At 40.0% G+C, this 12,583-nt stretch overlaps 1 protein-coding gene across 4 annotated transcripts in view; it reads left to right on the forward strand.

Moving 5' to 3' along the window:
* ZMIZ1 (zinc finger MIZ-type containing 1) overlaps positions 1 to 12,583 on the forward strand; it is a 325,535-nt gene that overhangs the window by 100,718 nt on the left and 212,234 nt on the right. For all 4 annotated transcript variants that reach the window (XM_065746678.1, XM_065746680.1, XM_065746679.1 and 1 more), the window contains exon 3: positions 4,298 to 4,380. The gene's annotated coding sequence lies outside the window, so the exon portion shown is untranslated. The remainder of the gene's footprint in view (positions 1 to 4,297; positions 4,381 to 12,583) is intronic.

Below are 12,583 nucleotides of genomic sequence, written 5' to 3' on the forward strand. Positions count from 1 at the left end.
GGTCGTGACATTGTTTACTGCTGCCATTAGGTCTTGTGTGTGGAGAGTGATACGGCTCCAAAACTCCCAGTGCCTCAAAGTGAGGTAATAAAAGCTTGTGGCTGTCTACATCTGAAAAGAGAAGCGATCAAGTAATCTTTTATTTTTCAAGTAACACCAAGTACAACTTCAACATTGCTTTAATTTCTGTTTAGAATGAATCATTTAACAGAAATAGAAGATATATTTAAACGACAAACTAGTAAAGAAGCAAGAAAAACTGAAAAAAAAAATCAAGGAAGTGGCGACTGAGTGAATGAACCTTTTGCTTTTACTCTTGTGAGAAATACAGGGGGGAAAAAAACCCACAAGCAAAAACTGAAGCTTTCACTGCTATTCTACTCTATTCCAATAGCGCTCTACCTAGTAGGGTGAGTTGGAAAAATCTCCTGGGAGGCCTGCCTGCAGGAGCAGGGTGATGTGTGTAACAGCTCGAGCTAGGCCACAGCAAGCTTGGTCACCAAGGCCTGCCCTCCAGGATGTCCACATTTGGTTTCCTAAGGGAGTCAGGTTTAGGTGTAGACAAAGTTGTCAGTTGTCAGTCTGAAGCTGCAGTTCCTTTAACATTCTTACATTCCCTCCCCACGGGGCCTTTTTGTCTTGTCTGTGTTCTCCTTCCTCACCCCATCCCTGCCCTGGAGAAGAGCACACCAACCTTGGCAGGGCAAAGTGCTTTGTGTTTACATTTCTGCAATGCTCTGAGCCTAGCTTCTTTCTTGCCCTCTTTTTCTGCAAGGGAACGCCTACTTAGTGCTGTTGAAGCGAGCAAAGCTTTATGCTTCTCTGTGATACAAAGTTAACAGACTTTTGGGCAGAAGAGCATCAGTCATACACACGGTGTTGAATTTTAGTTACTTCAGAATTTACAGAAAAAAACCAAAAACAAAACACCAAAACAAACAACAACACCCAAGTTTATAAAGACTTCGGAGCTGACTGGGGGCTGTGCTAACTGATCAGGTCAGCATGTAATATTTCTCATGCAGCACAAGTACTTTTGCTGTTGTAGAAAATGCAGCACGCTGTGCTGTTCACTTCTGACCTAGTTGCAGCCTGGGGTGAGTGAAAGCTGGAGTTGCACTGTAAAGTTCATTGCTGTTTTGCAGGAATTCTGAGTTGAACATGCTGCAGTTGAACAAGAATAATACTAGAACTTGGAAATAACTTATGAAAATAGAAAAAAAAAAACAACCAAAAAACAAAAGGAACAACAACAAAAAAAAAAGTACACCTGCAAAACTGAAGGTTTTGATCTTGGTCACCCTTAGAATTGTGGTCCCTTGTTGATAGCTGAGCCTAAGGCAGGCTGAGTGCTGAGGCAGAAAGTGTATCCCTGGGGTCCTCTGGTTTTCTCTGGGGACAGGGCTGAGGAGGGCACATGGGTTCTGGAGAGATGTTTGTGGTGTCCCCTCTTAGTGTCTCTGGGGCACATGTTATCAGCTCTACAGCTTTAGTCGTTTCACTTTGGAAGCCTGGAAATAGCAACGTTTAAAACAAAAAGTGAACAATAATGACAAAACAAAAACAAAAAGAGCTCTGAAAGCTGTGATTTTCATGCAAGTATGAGACTTTGGATAGCTATTTGTATAAAAAACTGTTCCTGCAAGAGGCGCAATCAACTCGGCAGAGCTAGCAGCCCTGCTGTGCTGCCTCTTGCTTGCTCCTACTCCTGGCCTCAGCAGCCCATGCTGCCTGTGCTGCTTGTCTCTTTCACTGTATTGATTTTTACACTGTAATCTACTCAAAGCAAGGGTTTTGTCTATTATGCATTTGTAATGCACCACACATGCATTACTATAGAAATAATCTAATATAAATTGCCTGGGATTTCAAACATTCTCAGTATTTCATAGCCAAAACATTTGGCCAAGAAAAAAATCATTCTGTTTTTGTGCTCCCTCTGCTGGATCTATACACGCAGGAATTATTGGCTGTCCCCAGAGCTCTGGGCTTCCCTCTTCCAGAACCTGCACCCAACAGCTTTGCCACCCGGCACTGAGGGATGCTTGTGCCGAGTGTTTGGCTCTTCCCTGTGTGTGCTCCTGTGGCTGTGTCACGGGACACAGACTGGGCTTCAGTCAGAAAGGGGAGCACCATGCAGCGAGGCTGTGGCTTTGGGCCAGGAAAGGTTGTGATGCTAGTTTTAAACTGCTGTCAGTGGACTGTTATTCCACCAACCATTCATTCTTATAGTTGCCTGCCCCAAAACTGTGCCAGTGTCACTGGTTTGGGGATTTTCCCAGAAATAGGGTGAGAAAGCTTATCAGGCTTTAAGGAAACTGTTTTGTTGTAGAGTCTGAATCTGGTTCTGAGCAAGTCCCTAGTGTGTGTGTGTGGGGGGGGGGGGGGGGTGGGCTGGGGCTGGCTCAGCCCCTGAGCAGGCTGTGGGGCAAAAGCATGGAGCAGATGCTGGTGAGGACTGTGCCAGTGTCCTTGGATGAATTTTGGACCTGATTTGCAAAAGGAGTGGGTGGTCTGTAATGCGAATTCTCTGAAATGTTAATGGGATTGCCCTTTTCAGAGATGCTTTATAAAACAGTAGGAGTTTTGGTGCCAGTTTTACAGATGGACGAGCTAAAACACAAAGGAGTGGAGCAAAGAGTTGGCTCCCTATTTCATGGCAGTGTGGCTTGATCTGGTTTAAGCAGCCTCTGTTTTACCCTCTGCCATCACGGCTGATCACTCCTGCCCTCGTGCCCATTCCCTGTCTTGTGTTGGCAGAGCTGTTTATGAGACAAATGCTAGAGGAAATGAGCTACTCATTTAGCTAGCCATGCAGCTGCACAAATGCAGACTTGGAAGTGAGTGCCCAGGAGGGAGAAGTGAGAGGCAGAGCTGAAAGTTGCCTTATGTCTGATTCTTGTCCTGTAGCACCAGCAGAGCCAGGGATGGAACCTGGTTGCAGGGATAGGCAGAACCAGAAGTTTATCCTTTGGAGGGAGTGAACTGAGATAATTAATTCTGATTTAATTAAGAACCTAGTTTGTATTAGCTGAGAAAGTAATGTTACCACATACTAAATCTGAATCCCTTAGCATGTTTCCCCCAACTTGTGTAATCATGTAGAAGTGCTAGGGAGAATTCTAGATAAGATTAAATGTGTTCCAGAGGAAAATATTCACAGTTTAATGAGGCCTTAAAAGCCAATCATCCACTCAGGGTGTCTGTCAGTGTGTAACTTTCCTAAAAACGCTGTTTGTTGTGGGACAAGAAGGGCAGCAAAGTTCCCAGCAGTAGCAGGTTGTCTCTTGGTGGCAATGTATATACCAGGGATAGAATGATTGTTTCAACTGCGTTATTCAGACATTCTTATTCTTCATATGCTATCAGTGAGCAGATTAAATAAGAATGCGTAACAAATACTAAGGGCATGTAACAAATATCTGGAAAGACTTTCAGTTTTTCTACTCCTGTGGAGGTCAGGTGTGGCTTTTGCATCACAGATGATAACAAGGTGGCTACTTCTATCTACAGCTGGTCATTTTGGGGTTCTAGAGTGAGCACAAGATGCACGTTATTTTCTTCCATCAGACTTGCTTCTTCCACTTGGATGAAAAATTCTGTTGCATGGAAGTTGCTGGGAATTTTGTCAAAAGAGAAGCAAAATGTTCTCTTTCTGTTCTTTTCTTCAATATGTGCAGAGTTTTAGAGCCTAGTAGCGTACGTCTGTAAAGACACCTTGTCTGAGTGCTGAAACAGCACGTAACAAAATACGCAGTGCCCGTAAACATTCTGCTGTCTCCCTTTACAGTATTTCTTTATAATTAAAAAGCATTTCCTAGAAGTCGTAGTGCTGTGCCAATGTAATCCATAAACTCGCTTTGTTTTTCTACAGACAGGATGGTGTTTTTGTGGTATTTTGGCATATCCATTTAAGCACAGTTTGGGGGGTGTTTATTTTTTTTAATGGCACTTAGCTCATAGCAGTCAGTGAGTTCCTGTATAAAGAGAATGAAGAGACTTCAGCATGACCTTTGGGTGAAACAAATGAGCATTCGGTGTGGTAGATTTTTACTACCTTTTCCTCCTCTCATTTTTAAAGACAGTGAAGCCTGTAAGACTTGAAATGCTGGAGGGAATCTGCTGTTTGGGGTGGCTGGAACTCTGGGCCAAGACTCAGATCTGGTGCTCCAGGGTTGTTTCTGGGCCTCCCAAATGTTCTCCATTTGTCTCAGATCATCTGCTCAGTGAGCTTTTTCACATGTTACCATGTCATTCAGGAGAATGGAAGTATGATGTGTCTGTGCTTTTATTGCAGGAGAATGGATCTTGTTATGTGAGGGCATTGAGGAAAAGGTCCCCAGCTACCGAGAGGAAGAAAGGCCGGTGGGGAATATTCAGGTAGGAAGGCTTTACGGACCAGCAGATGGTTAATAAGTACTGTGGGTCTTTGGCCTTTTTCCATATGATGCATCATGTTGTATGCTTTAATGGCTGATCTGGTCACTATCAGAGTTTGTTTCTTTAAGAAGCAGTCCTATTTGGTCAATTGATTGCAACAGCAAAACACTGCAAGCAAAAGCCCTTAAGCATAAACTTTCCTCAGGCTATCCCTGGTACAGCTATTGATCGTGATACAGAATACAAACAAATTACTCTTTGCATGAACCATTCAAGCTATAAAACACAGCAATAATGTGTTCTACTTGCTGCCAATAAGCGTGCATTTGTAATAAACAAAGGAGAAATCCCTGAGTAGAAATGAACAGTAGTTGCAATAATGTCTTCAATATCTCACGTCCAGCTGTTGCATGCAGATACTGGATGCTCTGTGTTTTTGTGTTGGGTTTGTTTTTTAGATATTTTAAGTATTTTTAAAGCCTGTAGTCTTATCTTTGCCTTATTTCCAGTATGGTTCAGAGCTTCTCAAATACTTGCTCCACATCTTAATTGTTTTGGGGACTACCTGCCTTTCCTTACACTGTCACGTGGCTCATCTCCACATTTAGTCTTAATCACGTCCCTGTAGCATTTCCTGGTGTTGGCAAATACCATTAAAGTAACTTTCACATATTTGTGGTTGTTTTGAAAGCAGCTGAAATGGGTGGGAGGAGTCAGTACCCTTGTGACTACCACCACCAAGAGTGCCTGGATGATAACTGAATCCATTTCCAAAAGGATAAAGCTAATGATCATCAGAGCATAGATTTTTTTTTTTTAATCTGCTGTACCATGCTCTTATAATCCTCCTCCCCTTCATCCATATTTTCAGCACTGCACTTTGATGAGCTACAGACAGTTGACCCAAAGGCATTTCTTGATGAACATTTCTGTCTGCTCTCAGCCTTGAAAAACTCAACCTTTTCAAGAGCTGCATGGGAGAAAAAAACGTGTAAGACTAATATTTATAGGCTGAAAGAGAGGGGAGAGGAAGAATGAAGTGTAAAACTTGCTTCCAGCAGAAATGCCATCTCTCTTTTACTCTGATAATTAGGAGCGTTTCTGACATGGCTACTAAAGCAAGTTAGTGGTGTGCGCCTGCCATTTGCTGTGCTTTTGTACTGCAGAATTGTTTTCCTTTTTCTGGAGCACTGCTTTGTTCTATTTTGTTTTAAGACAAAACACAAATTCCAGCTGATTCCCAACTATTACATTATGATTCATCCATATTCCTACATCTTAAATGTGTACTTCTAATTACTTAAATGATTGTAAAAATGGAAGGTTGTTATTTAAGCTTACATTTTAAGTATTTTTTGATAATGTTCAGTACAGCTTATACGCATAAATCCTTTCATTAATAGCTCTAACTTAAATCGTACTGGAAGATTAGAAGGTGGAGAGTTTTTAACTGTGCTGTATGTTTCACTAGGAAAATATCTTGGCTGTACTGAGAAATGCAGTGGCACTGATTTTGAGGAGATTTAGGTGACATAGCAAATGTTTTTAGTGGTTCTTTAAAAAGCATACCGCATTTTATACCTAGTGAATATAAGTTTGTCTTTGATCCTTTACTATAAAAATATCACATGCAACCATAGAAATGTAGCAAATCATTAAAAGAAAAAGAAAAACACACTTTGTTTTAAAAGTGCTTGAAAATTTTCTGAAGATGTCCCTGTATTTGAGGGTTTAAAAAGTAAAAATAAAACTCACTGTTCTGTTCCATGAAGAAACTCTGGGTAGAAGTTCTTTGCTGTGCTTTGGGATCACATGGCCTCACTGCTGTAGAGCTGGAATGTTTGCCGTGGTATTTCCGGAGGCTTCATAAACACACAGAAAGAACAGGGTTTTTAGGAAGATGTTTACTTTCTAGTTCTTTTTCCCCCCTTTTTATTCTTTTTTTTTATCAGCCTAAATGCATTTTAGTTTAGATGTCAGATTTTTAGGATTTCAGAAATTTTTACTGATCATTTCAATTAATTTCGATAATTCCTTTTATTGGGTTCCTATTTAATAATAACACATACATACTGGAGTACGTTAAAATACCTGGTGCCCTTGTTTTATTTTTATTATTTTTTTAACTAATTGCTGCATTTATTTCTTTCTTAGTGTGATTTCTGGCAACTAAAATATTAAGCCTAACTCTGCTATTTAGATGGTCTTAATGGTTTACTTTTGGCATGTGTCACTGTGAGTGGCATTCTGTAATCTGACTTGATAGCTGTCAGCTTGCAAACTGTAGTAATGCAAACAAAAGATGATCACTCAAATGAGGTTACAGTGAAGAGCCATTTCCTAAGTCCCACTGCTGCACTGTAGAATCTCCAAGTCAAATTAGAAAAGCAGTGAATTAGTTCTGGTTCCTGGGATGTGAGGGTTAAGATTATGCAAACCTGTTCTTTCTAATTGTGGGAATAGCACAGGCTCCTTTTGAGACTTTGCAAACAGAGCTCAAGATGGAATGGATTGTGAGAAGCTCTGTAATAGCCTATAATATTATGAGTATGTCAAATCTCAGAGGAAAAGTGGGCTGAAGTAGTCCCTGTGGTGTCTCCTGCACCCCTGAGCTTGAAAGATGGATCTTCCTCCTCCTTTTCTTGCCTTTTCCCTTCCAGACGAACTGAGCTGCTTCTTGAACAAGATCAGAGAACAGATCGGTTTTAAATACAATCCTGCAAAAGTGGTGAGGAAGGGGGGCTGAAAGGAGCATTTTTAGCTTAACCAGCTGACTTCCTTGCACGGAGCCATAGTAAGGGAGGAGTAGGGAGAGGGCAGTGTGATGGAGTTGATAAGAAGTGGCCAGAGGCAGAAGCTGCTTCTTCCAGCTGTGCCACTGAGAAAAATGGTCACAGCAGCGTGGCTGGGTGTTGCATGAGCCCCTATGTTGCATTAGTGGTGGACACTTCATGTCAGTGTGGGTTTGTTGCTGAGTTGGGTTAGTAATTGCATCAGATTGCACACAGATTATCACAGAGAATTCCCTTAAACTAGGAATCAGTAAGATTTTTTTTCTGAATTCAACCCCTGAATTTGTCTAGCAAGGAGCAGCCTACATAGATCAGGAATGGAGGAAGAGCCTGGGTTCTGCATGGTGACAGGCCTTCCTTGCCCCTTCTTCCTCTTCCCTACCAAGCGTTTTGAAGCCAGTCTTTAGTGTGACTGATTATTTAATGATATTATCATGGTGTGGAACTGTAGCATCATTTTTCTTACTAAAATAAGATTTGTGTTCTATTTGGGTAAAATGTGCCGTGGCTGCTTGCCACTGGTGCCATACTGTCTGTCTCCTGCTGCTATCTCTGCATATCTGTGGGGAAGCAACACACAAATGTTGACAACGGCAGAAAACAAAACAGAAAGTGAATTGAGTAGCTGGAAAGGGGTTTGGGTAGGAAGAAGTAACAATAAGGAAGGATGCACTAGGCAATAAGGCTGGTGGTGTGAGGCTGAGAAATTTCTCCACCCTGGGAACAGTTTTGTTGACCAATAGATGTATGGAAAGATGGACACTTTTCATTTTCCCTTCTAAAAGGTGGCAGGACTGGTCAGTAACATTGGAAGTGCTCTGTGCTGTAGGAGTCGGCACATGGGATGCAGCAGTCGTTCTCTGGGCTGCTGATTTTGAGTTAACTTCTGCGTGTTTTCCTTCTGCTTCTCATCCTAAAGGCCAGGTTGAGGCCTTGCTATCTGAAGGCAGCAGCTGAACCCTTCAGGTCCACTGTGCTTTCTCAGTGCTCTGCCCTCTGTCATGTCTGTAGCGGGGCAGGGAGTGCACCTTCTCCTTTAGCGGATACTGGTAGAAAGAAAAAGTTTGGATGCTGTGATACAAGAACCATACCATGGTTATTGGCCGAATCCTCTGCACGGATGTAGTCATGGAGGCTGTATCTGCTGCTCTAATGGGCGAGAGGGAGTGGCACGGAACTAAGCACTCTGAAGGCCTGGGATCAATCTTGATGAGGTAAAAGGCACTGTTTCATCAGTTGACATCACTTATACATTTTAGAGGACTTGTATTTGTCTTCGTTAAAAGAAAGCCACCATCCAGTGGCAAACTGTGTTTTAAGTTACTCACTTTCTGTTTGTATATGCTTTTTCCAAGTGAACAAGCAAAAACAGGGAGAAATACCACAAAAATCTCATTCAGAGTAACAGGGCAAAGTGCTGGTACCTTCCTGCTTTTTTCCCTCTGTTGTCCTTAGTGCTGTGCTTGCCAGTGGAACACTGTACTACCTTAGCAAAGCTCAAGTGAAAATGAGGCACAAGTCCCCCTCATAACGTAACAGAAACTGTACAAAAGCATCACTTTTTTTGGAGATCTCTGATGTTTTATCTTGTTCCTTAGTGCATTACACTGGTTTGTAAGTTCTATGCCTTTATAAGAAGTGTAAAAAATTTTTGTAGTTAATTATGCAGTGATGATATATTCATTTTAATACTTTGTTCATTGCCATTTGGCTTTGACTCTTGCATCTAGGATTTCTGAAGTCCTTACAAGGAGACTTTGTTTAGGCAGGTCAAAGGGAATCAGGATTGAAACTTATGCTCAAAAGCACCAAATTCTTAATTGCCTATGACAGTGTTTGGGAAAGTTGTCACATCAGCATAGTGAAAAGCAACCAAAATAAATGATACTTTTAATGAAGAATAATTTGTCTGGATGAATTTATATTGACAGATATAATATATTATATTATATTATATTTTATATATTATATTTTATATATATATTATATTATATTAATATATTATATTATATTATATTTTATATATTATATTTTATATATATATATTTTATATATTATATTATATTATATATTATATATATATATTATATATATATATAATATTATATTATATATATAATATATTTTATATATATATATATATATATATATAATCTGTAATAACAGAACCTTCTGCAAACATGTCGCAGTTTATCTGCTTTTCTTCTATTTAAACTAAAACCAATGTACGCATAGTCTGTATAGGTGACCCATTTAGTCTAAGGTACTTCTCTAGACAGAGGGCTTCTGATTTCCTTTTATTATTATTTTTAATGGATTACACTGCTTTGAAAGAAGACTGAATAAAATCAGTATTTGTATATTCTATTTATCATGTGACTGTACTGGCAATTGCTGTATCCTGTACTAAAACTATTTTATGATGATATAGACAAGATTCTTACGACCTTAGAAGGGATGCTAGCTTGCATTCCTGTGTAAAGAAATATTTCCAAAAGAAATAGTAAGCAGCTCAAATATTTATTTTTGTTCAATACAAAAACATTTATAGCTAACTGGCAATGATATTGCTTCTCCGCCTGCTCTTTTAATCTTGTTTATCTCCTCAGTGTGTTCTTCCAGCTCCTGGAAATATTTTTTTCCAGGGTGTTCTAGATCTGTTGCTTTTGCAGCCAAAAATTGGCATATTTTCTGTGAAAGCAGGAAGGGGTCTGATGGGTTAATTTGACTTATATAAAACAAACATATGCATAAACTATATATTACATGTATACATGTATGCAGAAGTTATGACTTATTTCAGAACTGAGTCTGTTACAGTTGGAGATTGTTTTTTTTTTTTTAATATGTATAAATGACTGAGAAATTTTAAATAAGGTAAATTGATATACAATAGTAGTACTCTTGGGGGTTTTAAAATATGTTTGATATTGAAAAGTATTTAAATTCATTCTTCTAATCTTACTGAAGCTAGAAAATAAAAGGTACAACTGTTTTTTCTCACTTTTCATTAAGCCTTGATTTTTCTGATAGTATAGCTTTCTTTTTGAGGCCTTCAAGTGGGAAGAGAGAAATATATTTCCTCCTCAAGACAAAAGAACAATGTGGCTGTAATTTTAGCTCTCAGTTTTTCTTTTGTCTCTAGCTAAGTCCATCTCTTAACCTGGTATAATTAATCCTGCTTGATTTGTTAATGTTTTTAGAAGTTTATGAAAGGATGGAGAAAAGGAAGGAAAAGAATACTTGCAAGCACTGTCAGTGATTCTCTTTAATTGTGGAGAGAGGTATGACTGAAGTCTGTGTTGGCATGTGAGAATACCATGTGAAATACTTACAGGTGTGTAGACTATCCTGGTTATTGGGTCATTGTATTTTAACTGCTGTACTCAGCTGAGAGTATCATTTGTGCTAAAGATCAAACATAGGCTTTTCAAAAGACAAGATTTTGAGCTAGAAACCATTTTGGAAAACATCCATGTAGATTAAAGTACCACACGTGACAGTGAACCTAATTCAGCTTTAGAACGTAAATAAGCAGGCGAGCCTGCCTGCAGCTCCACGTGGGGTCACTTCTCACTTGTGTTATCTATCCCATACAGTGAAGAGCTTAAGCAAGTGAAAACTGAAAATACTGCTTTGCAAATAAAGTGAGAGGAAGGAAACGGACATGAACAACACCTTTCATAGATACTGAGTGTTTGCCACAGCAGCAGTCTGGCGGCAGAGAGTTAATCAATATAATTGCGTGTTGAATAAGAAGGTATTTCCTTTTGTTGCCTTTGAATGTGGCATTTCTCTAACGGAATTTTTTCTCGTTTATGTTCTATCTTGCTGGGTTACTTGGCTCACCAAGTAACTCCTGTCAGCTGGGATTCTGTTTAATGTTTTGATTTTTTTCATTTTTCTGATATTTTCATTGCTGTCCTTTGATTTTTTTCTCATTTTGTTCTGAATTCATAACTTTTTCTTATAAATTAGTGCCAGTTGCCACCACTAGTTTATCACTGTTTCTTTAGTATAAAATGTGGTATCAGGCACACTTGATTTGCTCTGGTCCTGGTAGATAACAGGTGCTTTTTTCTCCATACATGTTCCTCCTTTGGACTCTCAGTCATCCTCCAAATGGAGAGGATTATTCTTTTTTTTTTTTTGAAATGCCTGCCCATGCATAGGGTCCATTTAGCATATTGGTAATGTGTTTTATTTGTTTGTTTTTATTTTTTGTTTGCAGTTATTGCCCTGGACCTGATACAAGGTGATGAGCTGGAGGTGAAATGCTCTCAATTCCCATTATCAGTTTGTAGTTGTGCTCTTCCTTGCCCTTGACATTTCTGGTGCCCGTCTCCTGTCCATCTAACACTTAAATGGTACTATTCTTCTCCTGCTGCCTCTGACATTCCCACCTGGTGATCCACACTTCCTCCATCTGCTCTCAGCCCTTGTAGACCTCAGAAACATTTATCCTGTTGGTTTGCGTTCTGAGATTTTTGGAGCTTGTAGAGGGAAACAAATGGGCCTTGCAGAGCAAAAGTGTACCTGAAGAGAGTGTGTACCTACACCACACCTTGTCAGCAGCTGTAAGCTCAGTCTGCTCATCTTCAGCTGGCCACACACTGTATGGAGCCAAACCAGAAGCCCACATCCATCTTTAGCATTGTGTTGAGACTGAGCTAATAAGCTTGGTCTCTTGGCAGGATGTGTTAGATCAGGCTTACCACTGTGCTAATTGTGCTTACACAGCTTCCAGTTTGGAGCTGGCTCATTTACAGCTGGCTTGGATGGTGGCCAAGGAAGCTCGCCTCTGCCTGCAATATGCCATGTAGGCATACACAGATCCAGCACTTGAAAGTGTCTGTCAATAGCAGGAAATTATATTTGGAGGGTGGAGAAGATCTTTGGCCTGGGTGCATGTGTAAACAAGGGCCATATTAATGAATGAGGAAGTAAGTAACAGTTTTAATAAGGTAAAGGATTAATTATTCCTAATGTAGACTTAAAACCACAAGTTGTTCTCAGCCCCTATGTTTGGCCCCATCTTGTTTCTCATTTGCCACTTCTATTACAATATTTCTTGGGAACACTTCCCAGGCTTAAGGCATTTGGCTGCAGAAGGAGCAAACAGCCTGATGCTCTAGCTGGGAGAGACAAACTAGTCTAACCACAAGGCTAGAAATGGGCCAAGTTTGAGAGAGGAGAGATCTGCCTTTGCGTTTAGTCCACCCTTTGTTTTTGTCTACCTTTTGACTACTTCCTATGTTAGCAAGAGGATTTGTACACTGGTTATAATGAGATGTCAAGGGTCTGTTCCTCCTAGCATTGAAGTGCTACAGCTATCAAAATGTATGAAACACTCACTACTAACGGGAATTGTATAGGGGGGAAAAAAAAAAGGAAGCAAAAAAGGGCAGAGC

This window comes from Cyrtonyx montezumae, unplaced genomic scaffold, assembly GCF_038088225.1.
Source record: "Cyrtonyx montezumae isolate F1298 unplaced genomic scaffold, pur_monq_1.0 scaffold_4, whole genome shotgun sequence".
In the NCBI taxonomy this organism is placed as follows: domain Eukaryota; kingdom Metazoa; phylum Chordata; class Aves; order Galliformes; family Odontophoridae; genus Cyrtonyx; species Cyrtonyx montezumae.